This window comes from Gopherus evgoodei, unplaced genomic scaffold (genome assembly GCF_007399415.2).
Source record: "Gopherus evgoodei ecotype Sinaloan lineage unplaced genomic scaffold, rGopEvg1_v1.p scaffold_84_arrow_ctg1, whole genome shotgun sequence".
Lineage (NCBI taxonomy): Eukaryota > Metazoa > Chordata > Testudines > Testudinidae > Gopherus > Gopherus evgoodei.
The window spans coordinates 71,988-94,103 of NW_022060105.1; the positions used below are offsets into that span (position 1 = coordinate 71,988).

Consider the following 22,116-nt stretch of genomic DNA (forward strand, 5'->3'; position numbering starts at 1 on the left):
CCTTTCACACCCGACTCGGCCTCCCACGCCTACCTCAGGAAAAACAAACGCAAAGCGACTGGCAACAGAAAAGAACTCACACACACACACACACACACTCCTGAAAGAGAAGTTGCCCCTTTTGCTCCCTCGGGACAAAAGGCTTACCGCCAAGCCAAGAGCAGACTGCAACGCTCCTTTCTATGGAGACATAAATGGTGCATGGGGGTGGGGATGAGAACAGGAGAAAGCGCAACAGCCTGGAGAATGCGGGTATCGATCCCGCTACCTCTCGCATGCTAAGCGAGCGCTCTACCATTTGAGCTAATTCCCCATGCCCACTCCAGGAGACCTGCCCCCTCCACCACGCACTGTCAACTCAGCGCAAACCCCATCTAGCGATCTCTTTGCGACGTTATTGATATAAACTGGGACCATATAGAACATGGGTTGCAACCAAGGTCCTGTAGTGGCACCAGATCCTATGTAAAGGGGGTCATATAAGGTGTCTAAGACCAGGTTACGGGTTACTGGTTATGATTATGCTATCTCTATGTCTGTATCATGTTGTGGTTGAAGTTATGAATATTGGCTGTATACTGTCTATATTTCAAACTTGCGCTGTGTTACTGGGAAAGATCCCAGACAAGTGGGTGTTAGCTCTGCTTAGCCTGCTTGATGGCCCATTAAGGACCATCAGCTACACAATCGACCCATTGAGAGGAGGCAGATACGCCTTGTGACTCAGCAAAGTATTCAGGGACTTGGCCATGTGACTCCAAACTATATTTTGCTGTAATTTTCCACAGTAAGAACATAGAAGTGTTCTTCCACCTGCAAGTGCCTATCTAAGGCTGATGCCTCACCTCCATCTGGTCTTCAATCCTGCTTCTTACCTCTGGAGGGACTTTGCTACAAACTGAAGCTCTACACAAAGGACTGATGACCCATCCCAGCGGGGGATGTTCTCCAGAGACTTGATTTGAACCTGCAGTTTACTCCTGTCATAAACAGATAGCTAAGGGTTAATGTCTCTTACACCTGGAAAGAAGTACCTGAAACACCTGACCAGAGGACCAATCAGGAAACCAGACATCTTCAGATCTGGGTGGAGGGAAGTTTGTGTGTGAGTCCTTTGTTCTTTGGTCTTCTGCCTGTCTCTCTCTCGGCTATGGGAGGATTTCTGTTTCCTGCTTTCTAATCTTCTGTTTCCAAGTTGTAAGTACAAATATAGTAAGGCAGTAAGGTTTCTATTGTTTTTCTTTTGTATTTACATGGGTATAGTTGCTGGAGTGTTTTGAATTGTATTCTTTTTGAATAAGGCTGTTTATTCATATTTCTTTTAAGCAATTGACCCTGTATTTGTCACCTTGATACAGAGACCATTTTTATGTATTTTTCTTTCTTTTTACATAAAGCTTTCTTTTAAGACCTGTTGGAGTTTTTTCTTTAGTGGGGAACTCCAGGGTATTGAGTCTGTGCTCACCAGGGAATTGGTGGGAGGAAGAAGTCAGGGGGAAATCTGTGTGTGTTAGAGTTACTAGCCTGACTTTGCATTCCCTCTGGGTGATGGGGGAAGAGAGATTAGGTCTCGGTACTTCTGTTTTCCAAGGCTGGGAACGGGGAGGGTGGAATCCCTCCGTTTAGATTCACGGAGCTTGCTTCTGTGTGTCTCTCCCGGAACACCTGGAGGGGGGAAGGGAAAAGGTTTATTTCCCTTTGTTGTGAGACTCAAGGGATTTGGGTCTTGGGGTCCCCAGGGAAGGTTTTTGGGGGGACCAGAGTGCCCCAAAACACTCTAATTTTTTGGGTGGTGGCAGCTTTACCAGGTCCAAGCTGGTAACCAAGCTTGGAGGTTTTCATGCTAACCCCCATATTTTGGATGCTAAGGTCCAAATCTGGGACTAGGTTATGATATGAGTGGCAGCGTTGTGGGAAAGATAGAATCCAGAAGCCAGTAGGAATATTATATTTTTCTTTTCTCTGCTAGGGGCTTTTAAGCAGAGAAAAACAGTTTGATTTTAAAAGGAACCAGAGAGAAAAAAATTTTTCTCTGCTCTCTCTTGCAGTTTCTGGCTTGCATATTAAGCAAGGTACCATTAAGCTGTGACAAAAGGGTCTTTTGTGACACAATAGCACTCCCATTAGGAGTCAAATACCAGCACTATACACCTGCAAATTAAGTGGTTTTTCTGGTTTAGTTTACATTGAAAAGATTAGCTAGAGGAAGAAAGGGAAAAAGGCACTGTTGCTAGGCAGACCCCAGGAGACAACAGAGCCTGCAGTTCAGACAATAAACACCGGAGGGAACCCCAACACAAGAAAACAGGAACCATGACTTCTAAGGCAAAAAGGGTGGCCGAAGGGCAAGGCAAAGAAGCAGAACACAGGCGACAACTGGAAAAAAGAGAAAAAGAGGTGGAGCTGAAAGAAAGAGAAGAACAGATCAAACAGCCAGCCCATAAAAGAGAACAAGACGCCAAAAATGCAGCCCACCACAGAAAACTAGAAGAAGAAGAGGTGGCCCACCGCCGAGACATGGAAAAACAAAAAGAGATGGAACTCCAGAGGGAAGCCTACCAACAGGCCATGGAATTAGAAAAGGCTAAGCAACAGGCTCCAGCCAATCCTAACAACCCTTCACCAATTATGGTTCCACATCCCAGGAAATTTCCCACCTACAAGGCAGGTGATGACACCGAGGCCTTCTTGGAAAATTTTGAAAGAGCCTGTTTTGGGTACCGCATCTCTGAAGACCAGTACATGGTAGAATTGAGGCCACAGCTCAGTGGACCTTTAGCAGAGGTGGCAGCTGAAATGCCTAAGGAGCACATGAACGACTATAAACTTTTTCAAACCAAGGCCAGATACAGAATGGGGATAACCCCGGATCATGCCCGTCGGCGTTTCAAAACCCAAAAGTGGAAACCAGATGTGTCATTTCCCAAACACGCCTACTACAATGGGAAAAATTATGAGGCCTGGATATCAGGACACAATGTTAAATCCTTGGAAGAACTGCACCTCCTCATACAAATGGAGCAGTTCTTGGATGGTGTTCCTGAGGACATAACACGGAACATACAAGATGGAAAACCCAAAAATCTCACCGAGGCAGGGGAGATTGGAGCCAGATGGATGAAAGTGGCAGAGAGCAAGAAAGCTACTGTCAAGGGGAACGAATACCCCAGAGGGCACACTGACCATAAACCCTACAACCGAGGGCAGCCAAAAACCCCATCTACAACCCAAGTAAAGACACAGACACACTATTCTTCCACCTCACCAGTCTCCAGTAACTCACCTCGACCCAGTGACCCATCAGATGGAAGATGCTTTAAGTGTAATGAACTGGGACATATCAAGGCCAACTGTCCAAAGAACGCCATCCGAGTGCAGTTCATTACACCACCATCACACCAAAGATCCCCAGGCCCAGATGCCTCTCAAATACCCTTGGAGCGAAGGGAAAATTTGAGAGTAGGCGGAAAGAATGTTACTGCGTGGAGAGACACGGGGGCACAAGTGTCAGCTATCCACCAATCCTTCGTAGACCCCAAATTCATCAACCCAAAGGCCCAAGTGACAATTTACCCCTTCATGTCACAAGCTGTAGACTTGCCTACAGCTGAACTGCCTGTCCAGTACAAAGGCTGGTCAGGAATGTGGACTTTTGCAGTCTATGACAATTATCCTATCCCCATGCTACTGGGGGAAGACTTGGCCAACCAGGTGAAGCGGGCCAAGCGAGTGGGAATGGTTACACGTAGCCAAACCAGGCAAGCTTCCAGACCCATTCCTGTTCCTGAGCCGTCCACAGATGCCCCGTCTGTGTTACGAGAGACCCAGACAGAGGTAGTGGACCCAGATTCCATGCTAACCACTGAAACAGCCACAGCGCCTCCAGTCCCAGGCCCGGAACTGGAACAGCAACCAGCACCAGCAATTGCAACCACATCTTCAAACTCAACACCAGAGGGCGCCAGCGAGCCAAAACTGGCAGAAGCAACAGACAGCCATACCCAAAAGGCTCAGCCAGAGCCTGAAATACCCTCAGGTGCACCAGCGGAGAGCGGTTCACCAGCAACGGAAACAACCCCATCACCTACATCGCTTCCAGAGGGACCAAGCCCAAGTCCACAGTCTGAGGAAGAACTGGTAACCCCAGCCTCAAGGGAACAGTTCCAGACTGAGCAGGAAGCAGATGACAGCCTTCAGAAAGCTTGGGCGGCGGCACAGAGCACCCCACCGCCTCTCAGCTCTTCTAATCGATCCCGGTTTGTTATAGACCAAGGACTTTTATACAAGGAGATTCTTTCTGGTGGACACCGGGAAGAATGGCAGCCGCAAAAACAGTTGGTGGTTCCAACTAAGTACTGGGGGAAGCTCTTAAGCTTAGCCCATGATCATCCCAGTGGCCATGCTGGGGTGAACAGAACCAAGGACCGGTTGGGGAAGTCCTTCCACTGGGAGGGGATGGGCAAGGATGTTGCCAAGTATGTCCGGTCTTGTGAGGTATGCCAAAGAGTGGGAAAACCCCAAGACAAGGTCAAGGCCCCTCTCCAGCCACTCCCCATAATTGAGATCCCATTTCAGCGAGTAGCTGTGGATATTCTGGGTCCTTTTCCAAAAAAAACGCCCAGAGGAAAGCAGTACGTACTGACTTTCGTGGACTTTGCTACCCGATGGCCGGAAGCAGTAGCTCTAGGCAACACCAGGGCTAACACTGTGTGCCTGGCCCTAACAGATATTTTTGCCAGGGTAGGTTGGCCCTCCGACATCCTTACTGATTCAGGATCTAATTTCCTGGCAGGGACCATGGAAAAACTGTGGGAAACACATGGGGTTAACCACTTGGTTGGCACCCCGTACCACCATCAAACCAATGGCCTGGTGGAAAGGTTTAATGGAACTTTGGGGGCCATGATACGTAAATTTGTCAACGAACACTCCAATAATTGGGACCTAGTGTTGCAGCAGTTGCTGTTTGCCTACAGGGCTGTAGCACATCCCAGTTTAGGGTTTTCACCATTTGAACTTGTGTATGGTCACGAGGTTAAGGGGCCATTACAGTTGGTGAAGCAGCAATGGGAGGGGTTTACGCCTTCTCCAGGAACTAACATTCTGGACTTTGTAAGCAACCTACAAAGCACCCTCCGACACTCTTTAGCCCTTGCTAAAGAAAACCTAAAGGATGCTCAGGAAGAGCAAAAGGCCTGGTATGACAGACATACCAGAGAACGTTCCTTCAAAGTAGGAGACCAGGTTATGGTCTTGAAGGCGCAACAGGCCCATAAGATGGAAGCATCATGGGAAGGGCCATTCACGGTCCAAGAGCGCCTGGGAACAGTGAACTACCTCATAGCATTTCCCAATTCCTCACTAAAGCCCAGAGTGTACCATGTTAATTCCCTCAAGCCTTTCTATTCCAGAGACTTACAGGTTTGTCAGTTTACAGTCCAGGGAGATGATGCTGAGTGGCCTGACGGTGTCTACTACGACGGGAAAAAAGATGGTGGCGTGGAAGAGGTGAACCTCTCAACCACCCTGGAACGTCTGCAGCGGCGACAAATCAAGGAGCTGTGCACTAGCTTCGCCCCATTGTTCACAGCCACCCCAGGACAGACTGAACGGGCATACCACTCCATTGATACAGGTAATGCTCACCCAATTAGAACCCCACCCTACCGAGTGTCTCCTCATGCCCAAGCTGCTATAGAACGGGATATCCAGAACATGCTACAGATGGGTATAATCCGCTCATCTACCAGTGCATGGGCATCTCCAGTGGTTCTGGTACCCAAACCAGATGGGGAAATACGCTTTTGTGTGGACTACCGTAAGCTAAATGCAGTAACTCGTCTGGACAACTATCCAATGCCCCGCACCGATAAGCTATTGGAAAAGTTGGGACGGGCCCAGTTCATCTCTACAATAGACTTAACCAAGGGGTACTGGCAAGTACCGCTAGATGAACCTGTCAAGGAGAGGTCCCATTCGTCACCCATGCGGGGGTGTATGAATTTAATGTCCTTCCTTTCGGCCTTCGAAATGCACCCGCCAACTTCCAGAGGCTGGTAGATGGTCTACTAGCAGGACTGGGAGAATATGCAGTTGCCTACCTCGATGATGTGGACATTTTTTCAGACTCCTGGCCCGAACACCTACTACACCTGGAAAAGGTCTTTGAGCGCATCAGGCAGGCCGGACTAACTGTTAAGCCCAAAAAGTGTCAAATAGGCCAGAACAGAGTGACTTACCTGGGGCACCAGGTGGGTCGAGGAACCATAAACCCCCTACAGACCAAGGTGGATGCTATCCAAAAGTGGCCTGTCCCAAGGTCAAAGAAACAGGTCCAATCCTTCTTAGGCTTGGCCGGGTACTACAGGCGATTTGTACCACACTACAGCCAAATCGCTGCCCCACTGACCGAGCTGACCAAAAAGACCCAGCCAAATGCAGTTAAGTGGACTGATGAGTGTCAAAAGGCCTTTACCCAGCTTAAGGCGATGCTCATGTCTGACCTTCTACTCAGGGCCCCGGATTTTGACAAGCCATTCCTAGTAACCACGGATGCATCTGAGCGTGGTATAGGAGCAGTTCTCATGCAGGAAGCAACAGATCACAACTTCCATCCTGTCGTGTTTCTCAGCAAGAAACTGTCTGAGAGGGAAAGTCACTGGTCAGTCAGTGAAAAGGAATGCTACGCCATTGTGTACGCCCTGGAAAAGCTACGCCCATATGTTTGGGGATGGCGGTTCCAGCTACAAACTGACCATGCTGCACTAAAGTGGCTTCATACTGCCAAGGGGAACAACAAGAAACTTCTTCGTTGGAGTTTAGCTCTCCAAGATTTTGATTTTGAAATTCAGCACATCTCAGGAGCTTCTAACAAAGTAGCTGATGCACTCTCCTGTGAGAGTTTCCCAGAATCCAGTAGTTAAAAACTGTTCTTAAAATGTAGAAGTCTGTTAGTTATCTACTTAGTGGTATATGTAAAGGTGCATGTGTTGTATTAATCTGTTTATTTTAAAGTTCTAGAAGGAAATCGCCGCCAGTGAGCTTCCCCACTGTCTGCAATTTGGGGGGCGTGTCATAAACAGATAGCTAAGGGTTAATGTCTCTTACACCTGGAAAAAAGTACCTGAAACACCTGTCCAGAGGGTCAATCAGGAAACCAGACTTTTTCAGATCTGGGTGGAGGGAAGTTTGTGTGTGAGTCCTTTGTTCTTTGGTCTTCTGCCTGTCTCTCTCTCTCGGCTATGGGAGGATTTCTGTTTCCTGCTTTCTAATCTTCTGTTTCCAAGTTGTAAGTACAAATATAGTAAGGCAGTAAGGTTTCTATTGTTTTTCTTTTGTATTTACATGGGTATAGTTGCTGGAGTGTTTTGAATTGTATTCTTTTTGAATAAGGCTGTTTATTCATATTTCTTTTAAGCAATTGACCCTGTATTTGTCACCTTGATACAGAGACCATTTTTATGTATTTTTCTTTCTTTTTACATAAAGCTTTCTTTTAAGACCTGTTGGAGTTTTTTCTTTAGTGGAGAACTCCAGGGTATTGAGTCTGTGCTCATCAGGGAATTGATGGGAGGAAGAAGTCAGGGGGAAATCTGTGTGTGTTAGATTTACTAGCCTGACTTTGCATTCCCTCTGGGTGATGGGGGAAGAGAGATTAGGTCTCGGTACTTCTGTTTTCCAAGGCTGGGAACGGGGAGGGTGGAATCCCTCTGTTTAGATTCACAGAGGTTGCTTCTGTGTGTCTCTCCCGGAACACCTGGAGGGGGGAAGGGAAAAGGTTTATTTCCCTTTGTTGTGAGACTCAAGGGATTTGGGTCTTGGGGTCCCCAGGGAAGGTTGTTGGGGGGACCAGAGTGCCCCAAAACACTCTAATTTTTTGGGTGGTGGCAGCTTTACCAGGTCCAAACTGGTAACTAAGCTTGGAGGTTTTCATGCTAACACCCATATTTTGGACGCTAAGATCCAAATCTGGGACTAGGTTATGATAACTCCATCATTGCTACAAGCCTGAACTAAGAACTTTGCCATTACTGTATGTAATTGATTCCTATCATAACCTTATTCCCAGATTTGGACCTTAGCGTCCAAAATATGGGGGTTAGCATGAAAACCTCCAAGCTTAGTTACCAGCTTGGACCTGGTACTTGCTGCCACCACCCAAAAAATCAGAGTGTTTTGGGGCACTCTGGTCCCCCTGAAAAACCTTCCCTGGGGACCCCAAGACCCAAATCCCTTGAGTCTCACAACAAAGGGAAATAATCCTTTTTCCCTTCCCCCCTCCAGATGCTCCTGGAGAGTTACACAGACACAAGCTCTGTGAATCCAAACCGAGTGAATCCCCCTCTCCGTTCCCGGTCCTGGAAACAAAAAGGACTTTCCTATTCCCCCAGAGGGAATGCAAAATCAGGCTAGCCAATTCAACCCACACACAACTTTCCCCTGATTCCTTCCTCCCACCAATTCCCTGGTGAGTACAGACTCAATTCCCCTGAAGTAAAGAAAAAACTCCAACAGGTCTTAAAAGAAAGCTTTATATAAAAAAGAAAGAAAAATACATACAAATGTTCTCTCTGTATTAAGATGATATAACACAGGGTCGATTGCTTAAAAGAATATTGAATAAACAGCCTTATTCAAAAAGAATACAAATCAAAGCACTCCAGCACTTATATTCATGCAAATACCAAAGAAAAGAAACCATATAACTTACTATCTGATCTCTTTGTCCTTACACTTAGAAACAGAAGATTAGAAAACAGAACTACTTCTCCAAAGCTCAGAGAAAGCAGGCAGACTGAGACAAAGACCCCCAGACACACAATTCCCTCCACCCAAAGTTGAAAAAATCCGGTTTCCTGATTGGTTCTCTGGTCAGGTGCTTTAGGTGAAAGAGACATTAACCCTTGGCTATCTGTTTATGACACGCCCCCCAAATTGCAGACAGTGGGGAAGCTCACTGGTGGCGATTTCCTTCTAGAACTTGAAAATAAACAGATTAATACAACACATGCACCTTTACATATACCCCTAAGTAGATAACTAACAGACTTCTACATTTTAAGAACACTTTTTAACTACTGGATTCTGGGAAACTCTCACGGGAGAGAGCATCAGCAACTTTGTTAGAAGCTCCTGTGATGTGTTGAATTTCAAAATCAAAATCTTGGAGAGCTAAACTCCAACGAAGAAGTTTCTTGTTGTTTCCCTTGGCAGTATGAAGCCACTTTAGTGCAGCATGGTCAGTTTGTAGTTTGAACCGCCGTCCCCAAACATATGGGCGTAGCTTTTCCAGGGCGTACACAATGGCATAGCATTCCTTTTCACTGACTGACCAGTGACTTTCCCTCTCAGACAGTTTCTTGCTGAGAAACACGACAGGATGGAAGTTGTGATCTGTTGCTTCCTGCATGAGCACTGCTCCTATACCACGCTCAGATGCATCCGTGGTTACTAGGAATGGCTTGTCAAAGTCCGGGGCCCTGAGCACAGGGTCAGACATGAGCGTTGCCTTAAGCTGGGTAAAGGCTTTTTGACACTCATCAGTCCACTTAACGGCATTTGGCTGGGTCTTTTTGGTCAGGTCGGTCAATGGGGCAGCGAGTTGGCTGTAGTGTGGTACAAATTGCCTATAGTATCCGGCCAAGCCTAAGAAGGATTGGACCTGCTTCTTGGACCGTGGGACAGGCCACTTTTGGATAGCATCCACCTTGGCCTGTAGGGGGTTTATGGTTCCTCGACCCACCTGGTGCCCCAGGTAAGTCACTCTGTTTTGGCCTATTTGACACTTTTTGGCCTTAACAGTTAGTCCTGCCTGCCTGATGCGCTCAAAGACCTTTTCCAGGTGGAGTAGGTGTTCGGGCCAGGAGTCTGAAAAAATGGCCACATCATCGAGGTAGGCAACTGCGAATTCTCCCAGTCCAGCTAGTAGACCATCTACCAGCCTCTGGAAGGTGGCGGGTGCATTTCGAAGGCCGAAAGGAAGGACATTGAATTCATACACCCCCGCATGGGTGACGAATGCTGACCTCTCCTTGGCAGGTTCATCTAGCGGTACTTGCCAGTACCCTTTGGTTAAGTATATTGTAGAGATGAACTGGGCACGTCCCAACTTCTCCAATAGCTCATCAGTGCGTGGCATTGGATAGTTGTCCGGACGAGTTACCGCATTTAGCTTACGGTAGTCCACGCAAAAGCGTATTTCCTCATCTGGTTTGGGTACCAGAACCACTGGAGATGCCCATGCACTAGTAGATGAGCGGATTATACCCATCTGTAGCATGTTCTGGATCTCCCGTTCTATAGCAGCTTGGGCATGAGGAGACACCCGGTAGGGTGGGGTTCTGATTGGGTGAGCATTACCTGTATCAATGGAGTGGTATGCCCGTTCAGTCCGTCCTGGGGTGGCTGAGAACAATGGGGCGAAGCTAGTGCACAGCTCCTTGATTTGTTGCCGCTGCAGACGTTCCAGGGTGGTTGAGAGGTTCACCTCTTCCACGCCACCGTCTTTTTTCCCGTCGTAGTAGACACCGTCAGGCCACTCAGCATCATCTCCCTGGACTGTAAACTGACAAACCTGTAAGTCTCTGGAATAGAAAGGCTTGAGAGAATTAACATGGTACACTTTAGGCTTTAGTGGGGAATTGGGAAATGCTATGAGGTAGTTTACATTTCCCAGGCGCTCTTGGACTGTGAATGGCCCTTCCCATGATGCTTCCATCTTATGGGCCTGTTGCGCCTTCAAGACCATAACCTGGTCTCCTACCTTGAAGGAACGTTCTCTGGCATGTCTGTCATACCAGGCCTTTTGCTCTTTTTGAGTATCCTTTAGGTTCTCTCTAGCAAGGGCTAAAGAGTGTTGGAGGGTGCTTTGTAGGTTGCTTACAAAGTCCAGAATGTTAGTTCCTGGAGAAGGCGTAAACCCCTCCCATTGCTGCTTCACCAACTGTAATGGCCCCTTAACCTCGTGACCATACACAAGTTCAAATGATGAAAACCCTAAACTGGGATGTGGTACAGCCCTGTAGGCAAACAGCAACTGCTGCAACACTAGGTCCCAATTATTGGAGAATTCGTTGATGAATTTTCGTATCATGGCCCCCAAAGTTCCATTGAACCTTTCCACCAGGCGATTGGTTTGATGGTGGTACGGGGTGGCAACCAAGTGATTCACCCCATGAGTTTCCCACAGTTTTTCCATGGTCCCTGCCAGGAAATTAGACCCTGAATCTGTAAGGATGTCGGAGGGCCAACCTACCCTGGCAAAGATGTCTGTTAGGGCCAGGCACACAGTGTTAGCTCTGGTGTTGCCTAGAGCTACTGCTTCTGGCCATAAGGTAGCAAAGTTCACTAAAGTCAGTACGTACTGCTTTCCTCTGGGCGTCTTTTTTGGGAAAAGGCCCAGAATATCCACAGCTACTCGCTGAAATGGGATCTCAATTATGGGGAGTGGCTGGAGAGGGGCCTTGACCTGGTCTTGAGGCTTACCCACTCTTTGGCATACCTCACAAGACCGGACATACTTGGCAACATCCTTGCCCATCCCCTCCCAGTGGAAGGACTTCCCCAACCGGTCCTTGGTTCTGTTCACCCCAGCATGGCCACTGGGATGATCATGGGCTAAGCTTAAGAGCTTCCCCCGGTACTTAGTTGGAACCACCAACTGTTTTTGCGGCTGCCATTCTTCCCCGTGTCCACCAGAAAGAATCTCCTTGTATAAAAGTCCTTGGTCTATAACAAACCGGGATCGATTAGAAGAGCTGAGAGGCGGTGGGGCGCTCCGTGCCGCCACCCAAGCTTTCTGAAGGCTGTCATCTGCTTCCTGCTCAGTCTGGAACTGTTCCCTTGAGGCTGGGGTCACCAGTTCTTCCTCAGACTGTGGACTTGGGCGTGGTCCCTCTGGAAGCGATGTAGGTGATGGGGTTGTTTCCGTTGCTGGTGAACCGCTCTCCGCTGGTGCACCTGAGGGTATTTCAGGCTCTGGCTGAGCCTTTTGGGTATGGCTGTCTGTTGTTTCTGCCATTTCTGGCTCGCTGGCGCCCACTGGCGTTGAGTTTGAAGATGTGGTTGCACTTGCTGGTGCTGGTTGCTGTTCCAGTTCCGGGCCTGGGACTGGAGATGCTGTGGCTGTTTCAGTGGTAGGCATGGAATCCGGGTCCACTACCTCTGTCTGGGTCTCTGGTAACACAGATGGGGCCTCTGTGGACGGCTCAGGAACAGGAATGGATCTGGAAGCTTGCCTGGTTTGGCTACGGGTAACCATTCCCACTCTCTTGGCCCGCCTCACCTGGTTGGCCAAGTCTTCCCCCAGTAGCATGGGGATAGGATAATTGTCATAGACTGCAAAAGTCCACATTCCTGACCAGCCTTTGTGCTGGACAGGCAGTTCAGCGGTAGGCAAGTCTACAGCTTGTGACATGAAGGGGTAAATTGTAACTTTGGCCTTTGGGTTGATGAATTTGGGGTCAACGAAGGATTGGTGTATAGCTGACACTTGTGCCCCCGTGTCTCTCCACGCCGTAACCTTCTTTCCGCCCACTCTCAAATTTTCCCTTCGCTCCAAGGGTATTTGAGAGGCATCTGGGCCTGGGGATCTTTGGGGTGATGGTGGTGTAATGAATTGCACTCGCATGGTGTTCTTGGGACAGTTGGCCTTGATATGTCCCAGTTCATTACACTTAAAGCATCTTCCATCTGATGGGTCACTGGGCCGAGGTGAGTTACTGGAGACTGGTGAGGTGGAAGAGTAGGGTGTTTGTGGCTTTACTTGGGTGGTATGTGGGGTTTTTGGCTGTCCTCGGTTGTAGGGTTTATGGTCTGTGTGCCCCCTGGGGTAATCATTCCCCTTGACAGTAGCTTTCTTGCTTTCTGCCAATTCCATCCATTTGGCTCCAATCTCCCCCGCCTCAGCGATATCTTTGGGATTTCCATCTTGTATGTACCGTGTGATATCTTCAGGAACACCATCGAAAAACTGCTCCATTTGTATGAGGAGGTTCAGTTCTTCCAAGGTTTGAATGTTGTTTCCTGTTAGCCAGGCCTCATAGTTTTTTGCAATGTAGTAGGCGTGTTTGGGAAATGACACCTCTGGTTTCCACTTTTGGGTTCTGAAACGCCGACAGGCATGATCTGGGGTTATCCCCATCCTGTATCTGGCCTTGGTTTGAAAAAGTTTATAGTCATTCATTTGCGGCTTAGGCATTTCAGGTGCCACCTCTGCTAAAGGTCCACTGAGTTGTGGCCTTAATTCTACCATGTACTGGTCTTCGGGGATGCTGTACCCAAGACAGGCTCTTTCAAAATTTTCCAAGAAGGCCTCGGTGTCATCACCTGCCTTGTAGGTGGGAAATTTCCTGTGCTGTGGAGCAATAATTGGCGCCGGGTTGTTAGGGTTGGCTGGCACATGCAGCCCAGCTTTTGCCAAGTCCAGTTCATGTTTTCTCTGTTTTTCCTTCTCTTCATTTTCTTTTTCCATTTCTTTTTGTTGTTTTTCCATTTCTTTTTGGTGTTTTTCCATGTCTCGGCGGTGGGCCGCCTCTTCTTCTTCTTGCTTCCTTCTGTGGGCCAACTCATCTTCTGCTTGTTTCCTTCGGTAGGCTACCTCTTCTTCTTCTAGTTTTCTTTTGTGTGCTGCCTCTTGGGCTGCCTGTTCTCTTTGGAAGGCTGCCAGTTTGATGCTTTCTTCCTTTTCTTTTATCTCCATCTCTTTTTGTTTTATTTCCAGTTGTCGCCTGTGTTCAGCTTCTTTGATTTGTCCTTCGGCGTCAATTTTTGCCTTAGAAGTCATGGTTCCTGTTTTCTTGTGTTGGGGTGCCCTCCGGTGTTTATCTTCTGAACTGCAGGCTCTGTTCCCTCCTGGAGTCTGCCTAGCAACAGTGCTTTTTTCCCTTTCTCTCTCTAGCTAATGTTCAATGAAGGGAAACCAGAAAAACCACTTTATTTGCATGCATATAAGTGCTGGTACTTGCCTCCTAATGGGAGGGCTATTGCATGACAAAAGACCCTCAACAGTCTCTTAATGGCTTCTCACTTAACATGCAAACCACAAACTGCTAGAGAGAGCAGAAAAAAAAAATTCTCTCTGGTTCCCTTTTAAAACCAAACTGTTTCTCTCTGCTAAAAAGCCCTTAGCAGAGAAAAGAAAAATATAATATTCCTACTGGCTTCTGGATTCTGTCTAGATCCCACCACTGCTACACCATATCATAACCTTATTCCCAGATTTGGACCTTAGCGTCCAAAATATGGGGGTTAGCATGAAAACCTCCAAGCTTAGTTACCAGCTTGGACCTGGTACTTGCTGCCACCACCCAAAAAATCAGAGTGTTTTGGGGCACTCTGGTCCCCCTGAAAAACCTTCCCTGGGGACCCCAAGACCCAAATCCCTTGAGTCTCACAACAAAGGGAAATAATCCTTTTTCCCTTCCCCCCTCCAGATGCTCCTGGAGAGATACACAGACACAAGCTCTGTGAATCCAAACCGAGTGAATCTCCCTCTCCGTTCCCGGTCCTGGAAACAAAAAGGACTTTCCTATTCCCCCAGAGGGAATGCAAAATCAGGCTAGCCAATTCAACCCACACACAACTTTCCCCTGATTCCTTCCTCCCACCAATTCCCTGGTGAGTACAGACTCAATTCCCCTGAAGTAAAGAAAAAAACTCCAACAGGTCTTAAAAGAAAGCTTTATATAAAAAAGAAAGAAAAATACATACAAATGTTCTCTCTGTATTAAGATGATATAACACAGGGTCGATTGCTTAAAAGAATATTGAATAAACAGCCTTATTCAAAAAGAATACAAATCAAAGCACTCCAGCACTTATATTCATGCAAATACCAAAGAAAAGAAACCATATAACTTACTATCTGATCTCTTTGTCCTTACACTTAGAAACAGAAGATTAGAAAACAGAACTACTTCTCCAAAGCTCAGAGACAGCAGGCAGACTGAGACAAAGACCCCCAGACACACAATTCCCTCCACCCAAAGTTGAAAAAATCCGGTTTCCTGATTGGTTCTCTGGTCAGGTGCTTTAGGTGAAAGAGACATTAACCCTTAGCTATCTGTTTATGACAATTCCGTTTAACCACTTCTAGCCCTCACCTCTACCTTTTTCCCTTTATGACTAAACCTTTAGATTTTAGATTCTAAAGGATTGGCAACAGCGTGATTTGTGGGTAAGATCTGATGTGTCTATTGACCTGGGTCTGGGGCTTGGTCCTTTGGGATCGAGAGAACCTTTTTCTTTTACTGGGGTCTTGGTTTTCATAACCATTCATCCCCAAGACGAGTGGCACTGGTGGTAATACTGAGAGACTGGAGTGTCTAAGGAAATTGTGACTTGTGGTTAGCCAGTGGGGTAAAACCGAAGTCATTTTTGTCTAGCTGGTTTGGTTTGCCTTAGAGGTGGAAAAACCCCAGCCTTGGGCTGTGACTGCCCTGTTTGAGCAATTGGTCCTGAATTGGCACTCTCAGTTGGGTCCCGCCAGAACCGCATCGTCACACGCTTCACACCGCAAAACAAACTACCTTTATGCTTGCACACCCCCTTGGAAAGGACTTCCGCTCAACAAGTTCACCTGGCATAGCAAAGAACGCTGCTCCCCTTTCTTGCCTTTCAACCAAATATACATTTCCAGAGACCATCTGCCATAACATTTTTCCCAGATCTGGACCTTAGCGTCCAAAATATGGGTGTTAGCATGAAAACCTCCAAGCTTAGTTACCAGCTTGGACCTGATAACGCTGCCACCAGCCAAGGATTTTTACAGTGCCCAGCTCACTGTGGTCTCCCCCAAAACCTTCCCTGGTGGACCGCAAGACTCAGATTCCTTGAGTTTTACAACAAAGGGGTATAAACCATTTCCCTTCCCCCTCATCCCCTCCAGGTGTTCCCTCCCTGGGTTCCTGGAGAGATATACAGAAGCAAGCTCCGTGAATCTAAACAGAGGGACTCCACCCTCCCTGTTTCCAGTCCTGGAAAACACAAGTACCGAGAGATCTAATCTCTCCCCCCACACCTTCACCCAGATGGTATGCAAAGTCAGGCTAGTAAATCTAACACAAAGAGATTTTCCCCCTGACTTCTTCCTCCCACCAATTCCCTGGTGAGCTGCAGACTCAATTCCCTGGAGTCCCCACTAAAGATAACTACAACAGGTCTTAAAAAGAAAGCTTTATATAAAAAGAATGAAAAGGACATAAAAATGGTCTCTCTGTATTTAGGTGACAAATACAGGGTCATTGGCCTAAAAGAAAAAAAAATGAATAAACAGCCTTATCCAAAAAGAATACAATTTAATACGTTCCAGCATGTACACACATGTAAATACAAAAGAAAAGAATATAAACCTATGGTCTTCCTATCTTTGTACTTACAACTTGGAAACAGAAGATTAGAAAGCCAGGAGATTGGAAACTCACTCTCATAGCCGAGAGGGCCCAGACACAAGACAAAGAACAAAGAACTCACACCCAAAACTTCCCTCCTCCCAGATTTGAAAAAAAATCTGGTTTCCTGATTGGTCCTCTGGTTAGGTGTTTCAGGTTACTCCTTTCCAGCTGAAAGAGACATTATCCCTTAGCTATCTGTTTATGAGACGCCCCCCAAATTGCAGACAGGGGGGAACCTCACTGGCGGCGATTTCCTCCTAGAACTTTAAAATAAACAGATTAATACAACACATGCACCTTACATATACCACTAAGTATATAACTAATAGACTTTTACATTTTAAGAACACTTTTTAACTACTGGATTCTGGGAAACTCTCACGGGAGAGAGCACCAGCTACTTTGTTAGAGGCTCCTGAGATGTGCTGAATTTCAAAATCAAAATCTTGGAGAGCTAAACTCCAACGAAGAAGTTTCTTGTTGTTCCCCTTGGCAGTATGAAGCCACTTTAGCGCAGCATGGTCAGTTTGTAGCTGGAACCGCCGTCCCCAAACATATAGGCGTAGCTTTTCCAGGGCGTACACAATGGCATAGCATTCCTTTTCACTGACTGACCAGTGACTTTCCCTCTCAGACAGTTTCTTGCTCTAAAACACAACAGGATGGAAGTTGTAATCCGTTGCTTCCTGCATGAGAACTGCTCCTATACCACGCTCAGATGCATCTATGGTTACTAGGAATGGCTTGTCAATGTCCGGGGCCATTAGCACAGGGTCAGACATGAGCATTGCCTTAAGTTGGGTAAAGGCCTTTTGACACTCATCAGTCCACTTAACTGCATTTGGCTGGGTCTTTTTGGTCAGCGGGGCAGCGATTTGGCTGTAGTGTGGTACAAATCGCCTATAGTACCTGGCCAAGCCTAAGAAGAATTGAACCTGTTTCTTTGACTTTGGAATAGGCCACTTTTGGATAGCATCCACCTTGGCCTGTAGGGGGTTTATGGTTCCTCGACCTACCTGGTGTCCCAGGTAAATCACTCTGTTTTGGCCTATTTGACACTTTTTGGCCTTAACAGTTAGTCCGGCCTGCCTGATGCGCTCAAAGACCTTTTCCAGGTGTAGTAGGTGTTCGGGTCAGGAGTCTGAAAAAATGGCCACATCATCGAGGTAGGCAACTGCATATTCTCCCAGTCCTGCTAGTAGACCATCTACCAGCCTCTGGAAGGTGGCGGGTGCATTTCGCAGCCCGAAAGGAAGGACATTAAATTCATACACCCCCGCATGAGTGACGAATGCTGACCTTTCTTTGGCAGGTTCATCTAGCGGTACTTGCCAGTACCCCTTGTTTAAGTCTATTGTAGAGATGAACTGGGCACGTCCCAACTTCTCCAATAGCTCATCGGTCCGCGGCATTGGATAGTTGTCCGGACATGTTATCACATTTAGCTTACGGTAGTCCACGCAAAAGCATATTTCTCCATCTGGTTTGGGTACCAGAACCACTGGAAATGCCCATGCACTGGTAGATGAGCGGATTATACCCATCTGTAGAATGTTCTGGATCTCCCGTTCTATAGCAGCTTGGGCATGAGGAGACACCCGGTAGGGTGGGGTTCTAATGGGGTGAGCATTACCTGTGTTAATGGAGTGGTATGCCCGTTCAGTCCGTCCTGCGGTGGCTGAGAACAATGGGGCGAAGCTAGTGCACAGCTCCTTGATTTGTCACCGCCACAGACGTTCCAGGGTGGTTGAGAGGTTCACCTCTTCCACGCCACCGTCTTTTTTCCCGTCATAGTAGACACCTTCAGGCCACTCAGCATCATCTCCCTGGACTGTAAACTGACAAACCTGTAAGTCTCTGGAATAGAAAGACTTGAGAGAATTAACATGGTACACTCTGGGCTTTAATGAGGAATTGGGAAATGCTATGAGGTAGTTCACAGTTCCCAGGCGGTCTTGGACCGTGAATGGCCCTTCCCATGATGCTTCCATCTTATGGGCCTGTTGCGCCTTCAAGACCATAACCTGGTCTCCTACCTGGAAGGAACGTTCTTTGGTATTTTTGTCATACCAGGCCTTTTGCTCTTCCTGAGCATCCTTTAGGTTTTCTTCAGCAAGGGCTAAAGAGTGTCGGAGGGTGCTTTGTAGGTTGCTTACAAAGTCCAGAATGTTAGTTCCTGGAGAAGGCATAAACCCCTCCCATTGCTGCTTCACCAACTGTAATGGCCCCTTAACCTTGTGGCCATACACAAGTTCAAATGGTGAAAACCCTAAACTGGGATGTGCTACAGCCCTGTAGGCAAACAGCAACTGCTGCAACGCTAGGTCCCAATTATTGGAGTGTTCATTGACAAATTTACGTATCATGGCCCCCAAAGATCCATTAAACCTTTCCACCAGGCCATTGGTTTGATGGTGGTACGGGGTGGCAACCAAGTGGTTCACTCCATGAGTTTCCCACAGTTTTTCCATGGTCCCTGCCAGGAAATTAGATCCTGAATCTGTAAGGATGTCGGAGGGCCAACCTACCCTGGCAAAAATGTCTGTTAGGGCCTGACACACAGCGTTAGCCCTGGTGTTGCCTAGAGCTACTGCTTCTGGCCATCGGGTAGCAAAGTCCATGAAAGTCAGTACGTACTGTTTTCCTCTGGGTGTCTTTTTTGGGAAAGGACCCAGAATATCCACAGCTACTCGCTGAAATGGGACCTCAATTATGGGGAGTGGCTGGAGAGGGGTCTTGACCTGGTCTTGGGGTTTTCCCACTCTTTGGCATACCTCACAAGACCGGACATACTTGGCAACGTCCTTGCCCATCCCCTCCCAGTGGAAGGACTTCCCCAACCGGTCCTTGGTTCTGTTCACCCCAGCATGGCCACTGGGATGATTAGGGGTAAGCTTAAGAGCTTCCCCCAGTACTTAGTTGGAACCACCAACTGTTTTTGCGGCTGCCATTCTTCCCGGTGTCCACCAGAAAGAATCTCCTTGTATAAAAGTCCTTGGTCTATAACAAACTGGGATCGATTAGAAGAGCTGAGAGGCGGTGGGGTGCTCCGTGCCGCCGCTCAAGCTTTCTGAAGGCTGTCATCTGCTTCCTGCTCAGTCTGGAACTGTTCCCTTGAGGCTGGGGTTACCAGTTCTTCCTCAGACTGTGGACTTGGGCTTGGTCCCTCTGGAAGCGATGTAGGTGATGGGGTTGTTTCCATTGCTGGTGAACCGCTCTCCGCTGGTGCACCTGAGGGTATTTCAGGCTCTGGCTGAGCCTTTTGGGTATGGCTGTCTGTTGCTTCTGCCAGTTCTGGCTTGCAGGCACCTCTGGCGTTAAGTTTGAAGATGTGGTTGCAATTGCTGGTGCTGGTTGCTGTTCCAGTTCCGGGCCTGAGACTGGAGGTGCTGTGGCTGTTTCAGTGGTTGGCATAGAATCCGGCTCCACTACCTCTGTCTGGGTGACTGGTAACACAGACGGGGCGTCTGTGGACGGCTCAGGAACAGGAATGGGTCTGGAAACTTGCCTGGTCTGGCGGCGTGTAACCATTCCCACTCTCTTGGCCCGCTTCACGTGGTTAGCCAAGTCTTCCCCCAGTAGCATGGGGATGGAATAATTGTCATAGACTGCAAAAGTCCACATTCCTGACCAGGCTTTGTACTGGACAGGCAGTTCAGCTGTAGGCAAGTCTACAGCTTGTGACATGAAGGGGTAAATTGTCACTTGGGCCTTTGGGTTGATGAATTTGGGGTCGACGAAGGATTGGTGGATAGCTGACACTTGTGCCCCCGTGTCTCTCCATGCAGTAACCTTCTTTCACATCCAAAACTTCCCTCCACCCAGATTTAAAAAAAAATCTTGTTTCCTGATTGGTCCTCTGGTCAGGTGTTTCAGGTTACTCCTTTCCAAGTGAAAGAGACATTAACCCTTAGTTATCTGTTTATTACACCATCACAGAAACTCACACACGCCCAGGCTTTGCACTCCCACACACACCTAACGCCTCTGCTCATGACAACAAGAAGAGCAAAAACTGCAAAGGAAAGGAGACGAGTTGCCTCCCTGCCCGCCTAGGCCAAGGACAGAAAAGCTTCGGATGATCTACGCATAGCCCGGCAGCTCCTTGCCAAAAAGTCCGCCAGATCGGGCTTGTAGCAATTCTCCGCCAGAAGCCTTTTACACACTCTGTGCAGTCACGGTTGCCCAAAGAAATCCCAGCTCTACCAATGGGATGGACAAAAGCCCAAAACGGAAAGAAATGGAACCGCTCCCTCACACTACTCCATAAACTGAGCTCTGTGACGCCGGGGAAAGATGGACAAAGAGAGAGCAAACCACTGAAACGCACACATTGCTACAATGGGGAGCATAATAGCCCGCCGTCAGCAGCGCACACAATCGATTGAGCCTGAAGGACAAGGGACTCTCAGCCACTAAAGGGCCTTTCCTATCCCCCCACCCTACGTTAGCCCACTCCCTGCCACCAGAAACTATGTCCCCGCAGCACCTCTGCCCCATGCAAAAAAAAACGGAGACAGCTTGGGGACGTAGCTACGGCCGGTCTCTGTTAAGAACAAAGGCGCCCCACTACCAGGGTGAGAAATGCCACTTCCGAAGCCTGAGATCCATAGCTAGATGTCTACGCTGTGAGTGCGGGAGGGTGAAGAGAAAGGAACTCTGCCTATACATGCGTAAACTGTAGCCTAGGTACTTGGAAACAGGCGTGGTAGATGAAAGTAGTGGCAAGTGGTGCTTTAAATGCAGCAGACTTCCAGCGGCCAGTCTCGCACGAATGGAGGGAAACATGGCCGTGGCCAGAGTTGGCGCTCTAAAGAAGAGCGTGTAACCGAGGAAACAAAAGCCCACTCCTTCGAGCCGGAGTTGAACCAGCAACCTAAGGATTCCCAGGGGAACAAAGCCTACAGTCCTCCGCTCTCCCAGCTGAGCTATCGAAGGAAGACAGGAACAAAGGGACATGAGTCACTCAAGGTGTCAGGAAGAACTGCCACTGGCACTTATGAATAATTATAGGCTTCCCTCTGCCCAGCCCTTGAAAGGAATAAGCGACACACAGCTAGCCCTTCATCCTCACGGCTGCCCCGGGGGCTGGGCAGCCGCCTAGTTTACCCTCAATTCACCCACTGGCAAGCCCGCACACAGCTACCGCTCAAAGGCTCCCTAACAGGCATGGCACGAAGACAAGGCCGCAAGGTAAGAACGGAACGCCGGGGGTGCGACGCTAGCCCTGCCTGATAGCCGGGACGCCGCATCCTCCCGCTGACCCGCAAGGGACCCGGGATTGTCTCAAGCACGGGCATCACAATGTTGGGACCCCCGCCCTGATTCCCACTCAGAACAGGGACGGTGGTGCAATGGAAAATATGTTCAGGGCCTCCTGCCTGGCTTCAACGGGGCCTTTTAAACCACAACTTTTTCACAGTCCATTCCCCTTCCCCTTCGTCAATAATTGACACATTCCCGTTCGTACCCTTTCGCACCCGACTCGGCCTCCCACGCCTACCTCAGGAAAAACAAACGCAAAGCGACTGGTAACAGAAAAGAACTCACACACACACTCCTGAAAGAGAAGTTGCCCCTTTTGCTCCCTCGGGACAAAATGCTTACCGCCAAGCCAAGAGCGGACTGCAACGCTCCTGTCTACGCAGACATAAATGGTGCAGGGGGGTGGGGATGAGAACAGGAGAAAGCACAACAGCCTGGAGAATGCGGGTATTGATCCTGC

At 48.2% G+C, this 22,116-nt stretch overlaps 2 non-coding genes across 2 annotated transcripts; both read right to left on the bottom strand.

The window, feature by feature from the left end:
• Positions 1 to 240: 240 nt before the first annotated feature.
• TRNAA-AGC lies at positions 241 to 313 on the bottom strand. Its single transcript has one exon. It is a non-coding gene; the product is annotated as a tRNA-Ala (tRNA).
• A 20,926-nt stretch (positions 314 to 21,239) lies between these two features.
• On the bottom strand, positions 21,240 to 21,329 carry TRNAY-GUA. Its single transcript is given in 2 exon segments — positions 21,240 to 21,275; positions 21,293 to 21,329. It is a non-coding gene; the product is annotated as a tRNA-Tyr (tRNA).
• Positions 21,330 to 22,116: the final 787 nt, after the last annotated feature.